The sequence below is a fragment of the Triturus cristatus genome, chromosome 6 (genome assembly GCF_964204655.1).
Source record: "Triturus cristatus chromosome 6, aTriCri1.1, whole genome shotgun sequence".
In the NCBI taxonomy this organism is placed as follows: domain Eukaryota; kingdom Metazoa; phylum Chordata; class Amphibia; order Caudata; family Salamandridae; genus Triturus; species Triturus cristatus.
In genome coordinates this window covers 1,123,896,027-1,123,912,562 of record NC_140589.1, presented here as the reverse complement: position 1 = coordinate 1,123,912,562, position 16,536 = coordinate 1,123,896,027, and the positions used below count along the sequence as shown (strand labels likewise).

The window sequence follows — 16,536 nt, the reverse complement described above, 5'->3', positions numbered from 1 at the left end:
TCGATCGGTAAACACGGTTTTAAGAACTGCAAACTGCGGCGTTGATTGTGAGCATACGGTTCTTAGGGTCAGTAAAAGAGCAGCAAAGCTAATGCCAGTGCCACTCATCCAACAGTAATCATAAACAAGCATTGGCTCACGGAGAACATCAAAGCGGCCATGCGGCAGCGAAAGTGATCGCGATCAAACATCAAAGCGGCCGTGCGGCTGCGAAAGTGAAAGTGATCGCAAGCGTGGCACGTGCCCGCGCACATGCACTATAGCTCTAGGCCGGCCATGGTAGCATTTTTTTAATCCCTCACAAAACGTCTCGCCAGACCAGCGCATGCGCTTGGTCAGGCAAGACCTAAAAAGGCCTGGTGCTGCCAGCTGAGGGCAAGGGCAGGCCTTGAGCCCAGCACGTTTCCCATCCGTCGGGGGAAGTGGTATATGAAGGCAGGAAGGGGTCTGTGAGCCCAGTACTTACCCCCTCCATGGCCAGCAATGGGTGCATACCTGATGCCACCAAACCTACCCTCATAGCCCTGAGGGAGGGAGCAGAGACAAAAGCCACACAGCCACCAGGCGGTGCCATGATGTATGCGACGTATTTCAAAATGGAAAGGACTACAAGTCCCAGAATGCACAAGCCTCACGCACACGTGACCTGCAAAGGTGAGGAGAAGACCCTCGTTGCTGGGACCCCGTGAGTTGAAAAATAGTCTTCCAGTAAACAAATGGATATGTTGTAGGATTTGTCGTTTTAGTATGTTAAAGGGCTGCACAGAACGACAAAAATGGTGCGCTGGCGCCCAGCTGTAGGCTACATCCGGAGCATAAAAGATCCAAAGTGCATGATGATGATAATAAAGATAATAATTAATCTCAATAAAATCAGTAGTAATAACAACAAGAATAATCGTTATTATTAGTAATAATACCGATAGTAATAATTCAGGACGATATCTGTATAATAATTATAATTATTTATTATTGTTTGCATCACTATTATCGGTTATTATAATGACAGCAACAATAATAATAAAAAGAATGTGCAGCATTATTATCAGTATTATAATAAAAGCAATATTAATAGTTATTAATAATAATAATAATAATAATAATGAACTTCCACTTTGCGACTTAATCCAGCTTGAACTGGTGTAACCGCAGGGCAGAGGTCGGTGCCTTCCAGGGCTGCACTGATGACACAGAGGTCCCAGCCTGCCCCGCGCGGATCCCTAGGTTCGGTGGGCGGTCCTCCTTCAGCAGAGGAAGGCCATGGCCCTTGCTCTCCTGGTGGGCTGGCTACCGTCCATCTCATCAGCAGTGCTATTGCGCAGGGAAAAGCCCTGCAAAAAGGATACTTGTAGAGAAAAACAAATTTGCAAAGTGGTACAGACTTACTGAAACGTTGTATTATGTTAACCAAGAGGTGGGTAGCGCACTGATACCATTCACATGGCCAGTAGCACCTTCGATTCCGGGGAGCCCTTTACAGTTCTGGGAATCTCTTTAAACGGGGTCAAGGTGCTCTGTTATCAATGAATTACTCATGACTGGCCGATCTGCCATGACATAATTGGCACACATGTAAGACCTCTTGGCATTCTCAGCAGAGAGGCCAAGGAATAAATGGTCGTGGCAGTTCAGAGAGAGCAGAAGGCTTATTATGTTGCTCTGACTGACGGTTTGAGTGAATGGTACTGTTGTGGAACACTTCACGTTTCAATGTTCACATATTAGTGCCTTCATTGAAGAAAGTGCCCTGAGGCGCTTTGTTTTTCGATATTTGCTGAGTTGTCTACTAAAGCGTAATGATGTAAACGAGCAGGAATACTAATCTGTTCCCACGGCCCCTCCCAATCTTAGTTTTCTCTTCAGCTGTGTCGGTTCACCCTTCTCTCTCACCCTTGATGCCCATGATCCAGCGGAAAAGGGGGCAACTTTACAGGTCCTCCCTGCGTCACAGATCCGTCACCACACTTGCTCATTCACACACATTTTTTGGTGGGGCCCATAACACCAACACTCATATGTCTATCTCTGAATTTGCACACAGGAGGATGATGAAAACCCCGCTGGACATGTGGGGGAGTACCTTATTACCTATAGGAAAAGAAAGTTTATTACATTATCTTACATATATACATCAATAACCCTAGAATCCTAACCTTAACATCAAGGCACTCCACCACTTGGATGATCTGACCAATTAGTTGGATTGGTTGATGGTGATTTAGAACCAGCTAAAACACATTAAGGCTTTGAATTTCTCATGTAATACCCTATTTGAAGAATCACAAACTCATTTTCTGTTAATCAATGTTTAGTTTATCTAATTATTTGCTTCAGTTGCTTAATTTGTCATTTATTCATCATAGATCAAATTAATTAATAAACACAATTTTGTGTGACATTTATATTTACCTATTCTTGCTATCGGCTTTTCTCTAATTCTGTTGGCTCTACATAACTCGAATCTCTGTTATTAAAACCCCGTCCCAATCGAATGAAGGTCAAGATCTCAACAAATCCGGAAAGTTCTTTAGCTCAGTACCGCACAGTCCCAAAGATCTCCAAAGGACCAAGCAATCGTACCGGCAAATTGATCACGCAATTCAGGATACCCCTCCGGAACACACTGACCCTAATGCAAATCGACCAGCGTCCGCCCACAGCAGCAGCCTATTCGTCCATACTACTCTCTCTCTCTCAACTCTACTATCCTTCTTCTATAATAACATTTTGGGATAACATGAAACATTTAATGAACTAGGAAAGTCAGTGATTGGCCAGTTCTGCAAAATCCGCAATGTGGTCCGATATTTTATCACTTCTTTGGTTCTCATGAAAATCGCTTGGTCACTTCCTCGGTTTAGGTCATTCTCATGCGAAAATATCCAATGTAGCAATGATGTTAGTTATTTTATGTAGGTGACTATTGTTTCTTTGGTAGACTTTACTGACTGAACTTTGAAAATCCTCCATGTTCCTATCCTTGACCAGGAACACTGTGCTCTGCATTTGGGACGCCTGGAGATCTTTGGAGCCATCCGAGTCTGTGCAGTAGACACCGCGCTCACAAGACGGTGGCCACTTCCGAACTCCATTTTGGATAACATGGCCTAGCAGGCCCGAATGCCAACTTAAGCGAAACAAACACAAAATATAATTAATATATGGAAATAAAGATTCTAATGTTTAAACCCACTCTAATCCCATTACATTTTAGTATTTTCCTAGCTTATAGCGACATTTAAAGCAATAATACTCACCATTCGGTCCTAGCAGGAACGCAAAACATCACAAAAGCAACATAAATCATGCAATTGTCTATCATCACACCTTCTATTATTAATATGCGTACCACAGTTAGTTATTAAAGTTAATTTGCCATGCCAATAGCAATTAGTCCCGCGTGTAATTCATGTTTACCAAAATGCATTTTGTTGGTTAGTATATCACAGCACTCAATTAATATAAATTGATATGTAAATTGATTACGTCATTAGTATTTTCATGCAAAATGGGGAAGGTATACAAAATTTTGTTTTACCTGTTCCATCACCCACAATTGACATCACTCTTCTCAGACAGCTGCGCCTACATCTGCATTCCTTCTCTCGCCACAGCGCGCCAAGACGGTCCTAAACAAGGACCACGTGTGGGAGCAAAAAAACAGTGACTGTGTTTGATTTTGAGTGTGACAGATTTGAAAGTAAAAACGCTCGTACTTTTTCTATTATGTGCATCCACTCAAAAGGAACCGTCTGCGATAAATTCCATTACGACAATAGACCATCACAAACTGAAGTAAAAAACAAAGTGCCTACACGGAGTACTGAAGGACAGAGTGTTACGCCGTCAGTAAAACATCCAGTCCTGATGGGCAGGAATAAAATCGGACAGACCGGCAACAAGGAGGGATTAAAAAGCTTCCTTAACAATTAAAAGGCTGTGTTTAGCATAAGCTATGACGCAAGCCAATAGAAAGATGGGGCAGGGCTTCAAGTCCCCTTCAGAAACCGTATTGATTCCAAGAGGTTCGCGCATGGCGAGAGCAGCGCATGCGCGCTGCTAACGCCAGGTGAGACCTAAAAAACAAGCAACTGAGTAACATGTATCATAATCATTAAGTTGCTGTCAAAAGAAACCGCAACAGCGGTAATAAAAATCTCCTTGTGAATGAGTGCCGTGCTGTTTCTATGATTTTTGTGTGACTGCTCCTCACGTAATGGCAGAGCCGAGTCACGAGCTCTTCACAGCACAGATGGTCTGCCTTTCAGTGCTCCGCTCGGAACTCAGCTGTGCCATTATTTTAATATCCACTTTGAGCAGCGTCTGTTTAATTCCCCCTCCCCTTATCTGTGTGGTCCGCTTCCCCCCATTAAAAGCACCCCCCCGCTCCTCCGGATGCCTCCTTGGTATTAGTGTGGCTTGCCAGGAAATGTAGTGGAGTGGGGCGCTACGGCGCCCTGGGTTTCACCACACATGAACAGGAACTGTATTTCTGATTTCTAGGGCCACGCTGTACCTCCTTGCCGGTGGCCCTCTGTGGTGTAGGCTCTCCTAGTAGAGCAAGGGAACTTCTACAGCGCAGTGCCGCTGCATGCAGCCCAACAAAGTTAATCTCTGGGCTCCGAAAGTGTTCTGCCTCCTCCATGTTGCTGATGTCAGCAGGGTCTTCTAGACGTCAGCAACATGGAGGAGGCACAACACTTTCGGAGCCCAGAGAGTAACTTTGCTACCAAGGAGGCATCCGGAGCTTGAAGTGGATACATTGAAATAATAGCACAGCTGAAGTCGAGGTGGCTAATAATGCCCTCCAACTCAATAGGGCTTGTTTGATTAGCTTTAGAAGGATAAATAGCTGGGTTGGCCCGAGAGTGAATGTGTGATCCGCAGAGGGTGAACAGCCCACAGGCCTACCTCCGTGTTTGATTGGAGCAGAATGAGACAGACAGCAGGGATGAAGCACGCCCAGCTCGCAGGATGCAGAGTTCGACAGGGACGGCTCCGAGGTGACAGGAGAGAGATTAACAGAGGTGAAATATATCTGCAGAACGGTCGACAGAGCTCGAGACAAGGGCAGCCGGGAGGAATCCGAGTCGGGAGCTGGGGCTGTGCACGCAGCATAGTGCCTGCAAAAGCTGAAAGCAGCTGGTGATAAATCTAAAAAAGATCACATTAAAATGTAAATAGGAACGCTAATTCGATCCACATAAGCGCCGTTAATGAAGGGGAACGGTGTAAAGTGCTGTCAGGACAGATGTGCAGTTCGGATTCACCCTGCTAGCATTCTGTCCGCCCCGCCACAGCTGCAGAAGGTTCATGGCAGGATTACTGGAACTACAGATGCGGCATGAGACATGCGTGACTACATGTCCCCCGTGTTTGTAGTGCCTGATGCATATGTACTGTGTTTGTGTGAGTGTGTGGAGAAGGTGTGTGTGGGTTGCGTGAGGATATGCACATCTGCCATTATTGCTCGTCTGTGTGGTGTGTCTGTGTTTTGTGTTAATGTTTCATGTCTGTTGTGTGTATGTATGGTAGTATCTGTGCATGAGCTGTGTGTCTGTTTGTGGGCGCGGTATGTGTCTGTGTGTGTTTGTTGGGTGTGTGTGGTTTTGACCTTTATCGGTGGTTTATGTACCTGTGTGGTGTTTATGCTTGGCGTGTAATGTAAGTGGTGTGACATGTCTTTCATATATGTGGACTCTCTACTACTCTCTCTACTACTCTCTCTCTACTACTCTCTACTACTCACTCTCTACTACTCTCTCACTCTCTACTACTCCCTCTCTACTACTCTCTACTACTCACTCTCTACTACTCTCTCTCTACTACTCTCTACTACTCACTCTCTACTACTCACTCTCTACTACTCACTCTCACTCTCTACTACTCTCTACTACTCTCTCTCTACTACTCTTTACTACTCACTCTCTACTACTCTCTCTCTCTACTACTCTTTACTGCTCACTCTCTACTACTCTCTACTACTCATTCTCTACTACTCTCTCTACTACTCTCTCTCTACTACTCTCTACTACTCTCTACTACTCACTACTATTCACTCTCTACTACTCGCTACTACTCACTCTCTACTACTCTCTACTACTCACTCTCTACTACTCTACTCTCTACTCTCTGCTACTCATTCTCTACTACTCACTCTCTACTACTCCCTACTACTCTCTCTCTACTACTCTCTACTACTCACTCTACTACTATCTAATACTCACTCTCTACTACTCACTCTCTACTACTCACTACTATTCACTCTCTACTACTCACTCTCTACTACTCACTCTCTACTACTCTCTACTACTCTCTCTCTACTACTCTCTACTACTCACTACTACTCACTCTCTACTACTCTCTACTACTCACTCTCTACTACTCTACTCTCTACTACTCACTCTCTACTACTCACTCTCTACTACTCGCTACTGCTCACTCTCTACTACTTTCTACTACTCACTCTCTACTACTCTCTACTACTCACTCTCTACTACTCTCTACTACTCACTCTACTACTATCTAATACTCACTGTCAGGGTAACAGGAGCTCACCTGTATTTTCTGCAGAAACGCCCAGGAACTGAAGACAAGATCTGCAACTTCCCTCAAGCACCCATTGCGCCTATCAGACTCTAGGCTACAAAGGTGACTAGGGGAAGAAGGGAGACAAAACAAGGAAAAAAGGGGAAGAATCCCTTGTGTGATGTCAGCATCCGGGAGACTCTCTTCAAAGGAACTAAAAGAAAGAAGGGGTAGGTTAGATGACAGTGTCGGTAATCATTTATGTATCTAACTATATGTAACCACTCTTAGTACCTTAATTCTCCCTTCTTCCTAACTGGAACTGAAAAACGATAACTCTGTGCAGAATGCGGGCTGTGAAAAGAAGGAGAGAAAGCAGGACTATCATACAGTTTGTGCCTATATTCTATTAGTAGTCACTATTATCAATGATCATGCTCACCAGTCTTATTACCCGATGGTTTGGTGAATATTCTCGTGATCTAACCTTCTGTGATACACTACTGGTTAGACTTCTGTACTTCTTTGCTTAAGAGACTGTTCCTTCTATCTTCAGGAACAAAGGAAGTTTAAATGCATGAAGAAAAAATAAGAAAGCAGCGAATCCTCGCTGTTACCGTTACTCAGAGTCCACTTGGTAGTTCATACTGCAGCTTGGGGCATGCACCGGAGATCCGCAAGAACTTTCAGGGCTACTTTACAAGAACTTGTAGCAGTATTCAGATGGGTAGAAATCCAGCGTGGTCCGCCACTGGTTTTCCAGGAGTCTTTGCAATACCGTGAAGAGCGGTAGGTGGGAAGTGATATGGTGGCAGAGTGGCGGGACCACAGAGTAGAGGTAGTCCGGCAGACAAGCAGAATGGCAAACCCGTAGTCCGGCGGGCGGGCGGGACAACTAAGTCCGGCCGACAGGCGGAACCAAAAGCCCCTGCTCTACCCGACCACAGAACTCCCCTCTCTGGAAACCGGCCACCGGGCAGAATGGATACCACTCCTTGTCAGGCGGACCACACTGCTATACAAACGGTCCGAGAGCACTGAGGTCTCACTACTGAGAGACCTTTCGGGAAAACCAGGTCCATAGAAAGCAAGGGACAGGAGTTCCAAGTACTAGAAAAGATACGGGACATAGATCAGGCTTCGGGAAACTGAGGTTCGAGAATCTCGTACGCAAAGCGCGATATCCGGTGGAAGCCAGGCTTTTGTGCCTGCCTGTCTTCCTCGCGCATGCACAGTCTTGGGCCGCCATCTTGGATCAGGAACGACGGCAATCGTGACACATACTACTACTCACTCTCTACTACTCACTCTCTACTACTCACTCTCTACTCTTCTACCTCTCTACCTCTCTCTCTACCTCTCTCTCTACTACTCTCTACCTCTCTACCTCTACCTCTCTCTACCCGCACACATATACACATATATATATATATATATATATATTCACTTAAAACACCATAGGTTTCACACATGTTATAGTTAGCTGGACATTTCACTCGTGAAAAACCATTGAAATTCCCCCGTTATAGTTAGTGCAGGCAACTATAACTCACGCGACCACAATCCTCTGCTGATGACGTCAGATATTACATCACTGTATTTGGACACTTATTTACCCATGTCTTCTTCCATTAATTTTTAGCTATACATATATTACAAATATTTTTTTTCCAGAAAGACACATATGTCATCAGTGATGTAATATCTGACGTCATCAGCAGAGGATTGCGGTCGCGTGAGTTATAGTTGCCTGCACTAACTATAACGGGGGAATTTCAATGGTTTTTCACGAGTGAAATGTCCAGCTAACTATAACATGTGTGAAACCTATGGTTTTTTAAGTGAATTTGCAAGGTTTTTTAAATGCTAATTCCTAACTATAACGTGTGTGAAACCTATGGTTTTTTCAGTGAATTTGTACGGTTTTCTAAATGCTAAGTTATTTATTATTTTATTTTTTTTAAGGTTTTTCACCCTGCGCGTATCGTACGCGCACGGTGCGCTTCGCGCACCGCACCCCCACGTTACGCAGTTCGCGGAATTTTTCCGTTTCTACCGTACGCGCACGCTACGCGCACTCCGCTATTTTTCGAAACAAAATTAAAAGAAATGTTGGCCCTTGGGGGTCCTTCTGGGACCCCCTGACAAAGGCTAGGTGGTCAGGAATTGTCCACCCTGCCCCCTTTTCACGTTCTCCACCTTTGTTTTTCACCCCCTCAGACTGCGAGAGACAAAATGGCGGCCGACACTTCCTGGTTTCGACCGATTCGAATGTTTACTAAGATCTAACCACCAATCAGAATCGCGCTCGCGCACGGCAGCGTGCGCGTACGGTAAGTTTTACCGTATGCGCACGGAGCGCGCCTATAGATATATATATGCTTTTAAATGCTATTTTCTCAGGAAATACTGAACAGATCTACACCAGACCTGCAAAAGGCACATCCCTGACCTGAGGACTACCTCTCTGCCAAATTTCAAGTAATTCTGTTCAGCCGTTCGGGCTGTAGCTTGGACTAAAGGTCCTATGGAAAAATGCATGGGGAAAATGCGTTTTGGGACCCCCCTTTTTCTCAGGCCCCGCTTGACGAATCCCCCCGAGACTTTCAGGGAATGAGCGGAGCGGAGCGCCCCACCTATTTTGAAAATTTCGCGAGGATTCGTCAAACGGCGCCAAAGTTATTCCAAATAGAATGTTGCGGATTTCCTATGTAAACACGATCCTAACTATAACTATCTACTGGCAACCGCCAGTAGATAATATATATATATATATATATATAAATATATATATCTACTCCACAGATGAATGGGAACACCCGTTGCCTCCAAACCAAAGGGCGCGTCGAAGTAAAGACCTCCCAATCACGGTCATAGGTAATTTGCCAAACTTTCTCAACAAAAGCAATCGACATTTATTTAATTATAAAAAAATTATTTAATGCCAGCTGAAAGTGCTAGACGCGTTTCGCCTGTCCTGCAGGCTTGTTCACTAACAATTCAATAAAGTTTCCATGGCTTTTTTAACTGTGAATGTGAAGAAATCACGTGATAAACTACAACAATAAAACTGTACGCGCACGGAGCGCGCCTATAGATATAGATATGCTTTTAAATGCTATTTTCTCAGGAAATACTGAACAGATCTACACCAGACCTGTAAAAGGCACATCCCTGACCTGAGGACTACCTCTCTGCCAAATTTCAAGTAATTCTGTTCAGCCGTTCGGGCTGTAGCTTGGACTAAAGGTCCTATGGAAAAATGCATGGGGAAAACGCGTTTTGGGACCCCCCCCTTTTTCTCAGGCCCCGCTTGACGAATCCCCCCGAGACTTTCAGAGAATGAGCGGAGCGGAGCGCCCCACCTATTTTGAAAATTTCGCGAGGATTCGTCAATCGGCGCCAAAGTTATTCCAAATAGAATGTTGCGGATTTCCTATGGAAACACGATCCTAACTATAACTATCTACTGGCGACCGCCAGTAGATAATATATTATATATATATATATATATATATATATATCTACTCCACAGATGAATGGGAACACCCGTTGCCTCCAAACCAAAGGGCGCGTCGAAGTAAAGACCTCCCAATCACGGTCATAGGTAATTTGCCAAACTTTCTCAACAAAAGCAATCGACGTTTATTTAATTATACAAAAATTATTTAATGCCAGCTGAAAGTGCTAGACGCGTTTCGCCTGTCCTGCAGGCTTGTTCACTAGCAATTCAATAAAGTTTCCATGGCTTTTTTAACTGTGAATGTGAAGAAATCACGTGATAAACTACAACAATAAAACTGGACAACAGACTAGTAGTTTCATGTAGTATGTCATAAGGGTTGAAATAATTTAAGGTGAATACCAAGTTTACAACTTAATTGATCAAAATTGTTGCATAATAAAACAACATAAATTCCTTACGCTATATTTTGAAAATTAGATTTGATTTGTGCAGTCTATCATTATCGTGCACTATTGGCAAAGCAAGCTCAACCATAATTTTGACCCTAGTGGTCCATTCCCAGCCTGTACTTATTGCATTAAACAAAATTATTTGCAAAACCAATATTAAATCAATACTGAATTGACATAAACCATTGTATTGGTATGACCAAATAGTCAATTACCCAATACAGGAATTAACAGTAATCGAATAAGCAATACATATAATTATGCCCCAGTGGGCAAAATGTACAACTTGGAATAAATTGAAACCCTTATGCACAACATATCGTCTGTAATTTTGCAGTGTCCATATAAGTGCCAAAAATAAAAAATAATAAAAACCTGAAAAGGTTCAACAAAGTCGGGAGGAACCTACAAATGGGTATGTAGATCTTCTTCCATATTTAGACCATCTGGGATTTTAGTGTTAAGTTTGATAATGTAGCAGGATTCTAACGTGCGCAATTTCTTCTCCCGGTTCCCTCCCCTGCTACTGACTGGAATAGCGTCAATAACAAAGTAGAAGAGACCATCAGCATTTTTGGTGTGGTACTGTTCGAAATGTCGGGCCACGGGGTAAGATTTATCCCCATTTTTGATGGCATGCAAATGTTGCAGCACTCTCTTATGTACAGGAAGGATGGTGGACCCTACGTATTTCAAGCCACATGGGCATTGGAGCACGTAGACAGCATAATCTGTCTTGCAAGAAAATTGTCCCTTAATTTGTTGTTCAGACTTCTGAGCAAAGCCTACTGGGAAACTGGTAGTATTTTTTCCACACATACATGCCTTGCACTTAAGGCATTTGATAAAACCATCCCTTCTACTCAACCATGAGCTGATCGGTCTCTTTTGAATATTACTGGGTAGCATATTGCTAACCAGAGCTTGATGGAGAGATCTAGTTTTCTAAAAGTGAACTGTGGTCTCCTTTGCGTAAGTTTACCTAACACAGGATCATTACAGATAATGTGCCAATGTTTGTAGATGATAGTGCTTAGTTAATTTTGTTGGTTGTTGTAAGTGGTGATAAACCTACACTGGTTATTACCTGATTGCAAGGCTTTGGCTTATTTGCTGTCTTTGTTAAAGAGTATCTGTTCTCTATTTTTCTTTTTTACTTTAAAGACAGCTTGGTTCAGGCATGTTTCAGAGTAGCCTCTTGCTCGAAAGCGGGATTTAAGGCATGATCGTTCCTTATCTAAATCCTGCTCATTACTGCAATTACGCATAGCTCTGAGGCATTCCCCATAGAGGATACTCTTAACTAGTTTAGCTGGATGGCAACTCGTAGCATGTAATAACGTGTTTTCATCTGTAGACTTACGATATAGTTTAGTCTGTAATTTACCATCACTCACATACACTGTAAGATCTAAAAAGTTAATCTCAGAAGCACTAATTACACTGGTCAGTTTTAAATTCAAATCATTTGTTTGGAGTTTTTTAATAAACTCCTGGGCACTTTTTGCAGTGCCTTTCCAAATGATGAAAAGGTCAATATACCGACTCCAGTGTATTACATTGTTCTGCCACTCAGCATGCCATAGCGTCTGGACCACCTGCTCCTCCCACCAGCCCATATGCAAATTAGCATAGCTGGGAGCGAAGCAGGTGCCCATTGCCGTCCCGCATATTTGATGATACAACTCACCATTAAACAAAAAGAAATTATTCTCAAGACAGATGGTAATCATTTTGAGTAACATTTGTGTATGGTTCCAAAATTTTGCGGGACGAGTCCCTAAAAAATATTTACATGCATTTATACCATCCTTGTGGCGGATACTAGTGTACAGAGTGGTAGCGTCTATGGTCATCAATAGAAAATCAGCTTCCCATGGAACATCATATACTTTACGTAAGAAGTCACTCGTATCCAAGATAAATGATGGTAGGAGCTTCACAAGAGGGCATAAAAAAGAATCAACAAATTTAGAAGTGTGTTCGAAAGAACTGCCTATGGCCGAGATGATGGGACGGCCAAGGGGATTTGTGATATCTTTGTGAACCTTGGAGATAAGGTATAAGACCGGCGTAGTGGGGCAGTTGATTTTTAAAAAGGACATTTCATCTTTACTTATCAGGCCTTGCTGATTCCAATCCACCAATAAGATATTATAAGATGAATAACACTCTTACATAACATTTTGTTTTACCTTGACATAGTTTAACCTGTTATTAAGTTGTTTATATGCCTCCGTCAGGTACTGCTGTCTGCCCCAAAACACCACATTGCCACCCTTATCAGCATCGGACAATACAATCATTATTGTTGCTCAGTTTGTCTACCAGATTATAATAATCTTTAGACTGTTGGGTAAATGACTTCTTCTTTCCATTTAATGATTTACATAGACTTTTAACTTCATTGATTACCAGTTCATTGAATACATCTACAGAGTCTCTCGCTGTCATGGGGGTAAACCTAGAAATTGGTTTGAAATTGGTTAATGTTTCAATGTTCATATCAATTCCTTCCTTATGAGCCAATGTCGCCATCTGGTCACTGGTGCTCATCACATCGGAAGATCCACTGTATTGTACATTAGAATCATCCAAGTGTCCAAGTTGATGTAATTCAAGCATTAAGTTCATGTCATCAACACCCAAATTTTCATATTGCGCATGCACAGACGAATGAGCGGGTGTTGTCGATTTAGTCGGGGCTCCTGCAAAGAATTTCTTGAGTTTCAAGGACCTAATAAATTTAAATAAGTCAACTCTCGTTTTAACATAGTCCATGTCAATTTGTGGACAATATGATAGGCCAAGCTTCAGTATATTCTTTTCTTTTTCTGAGAGCACAATGTTGGTAAGATTGATTATCTTTGTTTCATTAATGTCATTTACTTCTTCAGTTTGGATTTGGGCTTCTCTCTGTCGTTTGCAAAGTTTTGAGCCTTTGCGCCTCTTCCTCCTCTGCCTCTTGCTCTTTGTGGTCTGGTATTTGTAGGGGGTCTCGGACGGAGGTTGAAGCGTCTCTCCTCCCTTAAAAAATCAAATTAATCGACTACAGATGGAATAGCTGCTCCTGTCGGGTTACTTAGCCCTTCCTCTACATCCGTGTCGAGTTCAGAACTAGGGATACTGCTTTACTCAACCCTTATGACATACTACATGAAACTACTAGTCTGTTGTCCAGTTTTATTGCTGTAGTTTATCACGTGATTTCTTCACATTCACAGTTAAAAAAGCCATGGAAACTTTATTGAATTGCTAGTGAACAAGCCTGCAGGACAGGCGAAACGCGTCTAGCACTTTCAGCTGGCATTAAATAATTTTTGCGCACAGACACGGCGTCGATTGCTTTTGTTGAGAAAGTTTGGCAAAAAAAAAAAATATATATATATATATATATATATATATATATATATATATACACTTTTTTTTTTTTTACTAGTGCACAGTCATTTCATGAAACGGGAGGCCAATAAACAAGATATAAAAGGCTTTTTCCCTTGCCTAAAATGTAAGGCGTGTAAAAATAGTGCAACAGTAAAAACCTATGCAATCCGAGGGAGTGAACATGCTAGATCTGTCACAAAGCTACTTAACTGCAATTCAGACTTCACAGTCTATTGCCTCGTATGTCCGTGCAACTTACGATATGTTGGGAGCACGATACACCAGACAAAAAAGAGGATTCTAGAGCACATGCGTGCAATAAAAAAGAAAGATAGCAGTTACCCTGTAGCAAGGCACTTTGCGGAGAAGCACAAGAGCAACAGCAATTTACTTAGATTCTTCTGTCTGGATCGAGTTCCGCCTCTGAGGAGAGGGGGTGATCGGATAAGAACTCTCAGACAACTAGAATCGAGGTATATAATAGAACTCCGCCTAATGGCCTGAACTGTGAGGAAGAAATGTGGGTACATGTAGGCTAGAGCCAGTATAAACAAAAAGAAAAAAGAAATAGTAAAGAACTGATAGAATGGAAACTTGATGTGGATTTGGAGGGGAACTTATGAAAAGAAAGTTTACATTTGTGTCCCAAACTTGAACATTTTGGAAAATCATGAATTGTGATAAAAGAAAAGTGATTTGTAAATCTAAATTCAATATTGATAGACTAGTGAATATTTTTGTATATAATAAAGTAGGTCACGATGTGATGACTATCATTGATTAATGTGAGAATTATCCAAGTATCTGGGCTCAGAACTGGATAGGTATTTAGTGTTCCTCATGAACTATTTGTTTTTAATGAGAAATGTTGAGAAGTCCTTGCATTGGTCTCCTTTCAATTGTATCGGATATAACCTAGATATAGTAAACAGAAGAATGTAAAAAAAGGAGGAATTCGAGATTGCCCATTCAGGGCTATAAATGATGCAATATTTGATAAAGATTAATTTACATTGAGCCTCAGGATGTATATATGAAATGTCCATTTGAGGGTTAGAGTTAATAGGGCGAATGCAAGGAAGCCCTTTACTCAATAGCGATCGTTTGGCCATTGAAACCAGCTTAAGATGGCCGCTGGAAAGATTCAGTGAACCATAGGAGGAAATCTCGAGTGTAGTCCTCTTTCTGTTGCAATGGAGAAACATATGTGAAGGAAGTGACGTGTATATAAATATTGTAAAAACTTTGTTTGCTTTGACATTGATAAAGGCAAGTGTGCCGAAACGCGTTTTTCTGCCAGGGGAGCGCAATAAAGCAATTTGAAAATCGGAGCAGTGTGCGCCACGCTTTTGTTAAAAGTGCACTTGAAAGAACATATATACACATATATACATATATATGCATATGCATTTATATATATGTATGTGTATACATATATATACATACATACATATATTACCTACTGGCGATCGCCAGTAGGTTGTTATAGTTAGGACCTATTATCCATAGGAAATCCGCAACATTGTATTTGGAATAACTTTGGCGCCGGTTGACGAATCTTCGCGAAATTTTCAAAACTCGTGGCCCGCTCCGGTCCGCTCCTATCCTGAAAGTCTCGGGGTGATTCGTCAAGCAGGGCCGAGAAAAAAGGGGGGTCCCAAAACATGTTTTCCCCATGCAATTTTCCATAGGGACCTTTAGTCGCAGCTACAGCCTGAACAACTAGAGCGCTAACAGTCCTACTTATGACAAACGTATGGCACACTTGAAGCCATCTTGATTGGAATAAAGTGGTAACTCTTAAAACATTTAATTTAAAAAGGAACAACATGAGGGGGTTCATTTTGCCATAAAAGTATGATTAGTGCTGCAGAAAGAAAAATTAGGGCACATTTTGAGTGATTTCTCAAATCCTTTTCTATTTCATTAAAAAAATCTGACATGCAGACTGAAACATGCACTTTCAATAACAGCAGCAGACTTCCCTGGTGAACAGTAGCTTTACTACAGTGATCTAATGAGCAACTAGAGTGCTAACATTCTGAATTTATGACAAATGTGTGACACATTTGAATGCCTTCTTGATGGAATCAAAGTAAAAAACTGAAAGTATTTCCTACTGAGGAGACTGTAGTAAATGAGGAAATTAGGAAACTTCATAAAAAATAAGTCTCCCAAGATGGCTACCAGAGACAAAAGAGCCCAAATATAGCACATATATCACCCAGATGTAGCCCAAGTATAGCCCAATGACAGAATGTCCCAGAGTGTTCTAAAGAACAACTAGAGCGCTAACAGTCTTACTTATGACGAAAGTATGGCACACCTGAAGCCATCTTGATTGGAATAAAGTGGTAACAATTAAAACATTTAATTTGCAAAGGAACAACATGAGGAGGTTCATTTTGCCATAGAATTTATGATTAGTGCTGCAGAAAGAAAAATTAGGGCACATTTTGACTTCTCAAATCCTCTTCTATTTCATTAAAAAATTCTGACATGCAGACTGAAACATGCACTTTGAATACCAGCAGCAGACTTCCCTGGTGAGCAGTAGCTTTACTACAGTGATCTAATGACCAACTAGAGTGCTACCATTCAGACTTTTTGGGCAAATGTGTGACACATCTGAATGCCTTCTTGATGGAACTAAAGTAAGCAAGCATTGAAAATGCAATAGGTCACGCCCTCGTTTAAGTTAAAGCAATT

The 16,536-nt window shown here is 42.0% G+C and overlaps 1 long non-coding RNA gene across 2 annotated transcripts in view; it reads right to left on the bottom strand.

The window, feature by feature from the left end:
- Positions 1 to 2,294: 2,294 nt before the first annotated feature.
- LOC146821063 (uncharacterized) overlaps positions 2,295 to 16,536 on the bottom strand; it is a 61,183-nt gene continuing 46,941 nt past the window's right edge. Inside the window, exons 4-7 of one of the 2 annotated variants that reach the window (XR_014963089.1) lie at positions 6,823 to 6,882; positions 6,559 to 6,742; positions 3,539 to 3,629; positions 2,295 to 3,127 (exon numbers count right to left, since the gene is read on the bottom strand). This is a non-coding gene — a long non-coding RNA (uncharacterized LOC146821063). The remainder of the gene's footprint in view (positions 3,128 to 3,538; positions 3,630 to 6,558; positions 6,743 to 6,822; positions 6,883 to 16,536) is intronic. The other variant, XR_014963090.1, reaches the window with a different exon arrangement.